Genomic DNA, 2100 nt, shown 5'->3' with positions numbered 1-2100 from the left:
GTTTCGTATGCATTCTTTTAATTATTAAATAATTTTTAGAATGATAAGTATTTAAAATAATAATAAAAATAAGTAACTTTTTAAACGTAGACCTTGCCTAGACTCATAAAACTTGAAGCTTAACTTTCAGGTAATCAACTACCTTAAGCAAAGGAAGTCACCATAGAGTATCCGTAATGATCCCACGAGTTAAAAATCCTAGCTCGGCCCATGATCACTATCGTTAGAAGCACCAAGGATGAATGAGATACACAAATCGGAAGACAAAAAATCTATATGAAACAACAAAATTCGAAAGTGGTACTTGATTTGGTTTCACTATAAAATAGAAAACATCTATCCTGGCACAATATATTGTATTAAGTCTGTATAATAATAGTGCTAATAAGTAATACCAACCAACATTGAATGTGTATCTACAACTCACAATGTCATCTTAAAGGGAAAATTGGCATCAAAGATTACAAGAAAAAACAGCTAAGCGCAATTCATAATTTTTGAAGTCCATAGCATGTGCTCCAAAGTCAAAATTTGTTGTGCTACAAAAATCACCCCACCGGCAGGAAGACATTGGTCCCTCGATCACCTTTTCAGGCAACATCTAGCATACCTTTCAGGCAACCTCTAGCATACCTGGGAACGTAAACTAAGTATCAAGTAATCCGTTGAAACAGAGAATTTAAACCTTCCAATGACGTCTAATGCAACTATAGAAACCGAATAAACCTGTGGATCACATGATTCTCTGAAATAGTGAAGTGAGAGATAATATTTCCTCGAAATATTCAATTATTATACAGCTAACTTAAAGCAAAAATATATATCTGAAGAACTGTATTATGGTGGTCCAAGGTAAATCAACCACTTCCAATAAACAGAAAGCTCCAAAGAACATGTGTCAGTGAACCACCTGGTTAAACTTGGAAATCCCCATCAATTTTCATCTAAAGCTCAATGGACAAAATTTCCATAGTATACCTATTCTTTTAATTGTTTATAAGAAAACACTTGAACGGATAAATAATAATAGATCTAAACTACAGTCAAATATGATGACACACAAGCTCTCTTTCTCATATAGATAAGAGATGTAGCCAATGAGACTCACAATACATTTAACATCCTACAACACCAAAAAAGATCAATAAAAAGGGATTAAAGTTTTAGCTATTTTGGCAGAATGTCTAGTAAACAACAGGAGATAAATGGAACAGACAATAGACTGCATAGACCCATCCTAAAAGAATCCAAATTGAAAAGATCTGAAATTTCCTAACTGAAACTGTTTCACACTTCAAATCTCACCTTAAGAAATCATCGGATACAGCAGGGACCGTCTTTCTTGAGTGGACCTAGTGATGTGGTGTAAGCACTGCCAACTCAGCAAAGAGGGAGGGAAAAAAGCAATAAGGTTACAGTAATAGTATTACATATTGTACAGTTAATGTTGATGGATAATGACAAGTACAAAACAAATAATTGATAAGAACAACAGAATGATTATCATAAATCTAGAATGCAAGCTAAGTTCGTCTTAAGGGCACCAAATGACAACTTAAACGGAGAGACATTTCAGGGTCTATGAGGTAAATGCATGAGATTTAGCAACAAGTTATTTTATCCGAAAGCTCAAAGCAATGCTATGTAACTCTAGCCCACTCTTTTATAGAAATAGCACAATCCAAAGAAGTGAGATCATAACAAGGTATAGACCTATAAATTATGCTCGGTGTTAAATTTACAAATAATAATTCCTTCGAACGGGAATTCTCAATAGACTTCAGAGTGAAAATCATAATCCATATATATTTTCATTGTAAAGAACAAGTTCTGATGCCACCAAACCAGGTGGCAAACTTGTGGAACAATATCTTAATTGCTAGAAAACGTCCACATCACTGAGTTATAGAATTCTAGGTAAATTTGATGAGTAAAAGCACTCAAGGCACAAATTAATTGAATACAGTAGGTAATAATAAAATAATATCATTTCTGGACTCAAATGAGAGTCAAAATAGCAGTTAAAAAAAATTCAATTAATCACCAGCAACAAAATTAGGAATTTCACACTGGCCCAAACAATGGGTTTTAGGCTGACGG

The 2100-nt window shown here is 33.7% G+C and overlaps 1 long non-coding RNA gene across 1 annotated transcript; it reads right to left on the bottom strand.

The window, feature by feature from the left end:
• Positions 1-287: 287 nt before the first annotated feature.
• On the bottom strand, positions 288-2100 carry LOC111401476. The gene is made up of 3 exons (XR_002704019.1): positions 2045-2100; positions 1306-1372; positions 288-633 (listed from the first exon to the last, which is right to left on the bottom strand). It is a non-coding gene; the product is annotated as an uncharacterized LOC111401476 (long non-coding RNA).

Source organism: Olea europaea, chromosome 10, assembly GCF_002742605.1.
Source record: "Olea europaea var. sylvestris chromosome 10, O_europaea_v1, whole genome shotgun sequence".
In the NCBI taxonomy this organism is placed as follows: domain Eukaryota; kingdom Viridiplantae; phylum Streptophyta; class Magnoliopsida; order Lamiales; family Oleaceae; genus Olea; species Olea europaea.
The sequence above is the reverse complement of the archived record's forward strand: the minus strand, read 5'-3'. Positions and strand labels throughout refer to the sequence as shown.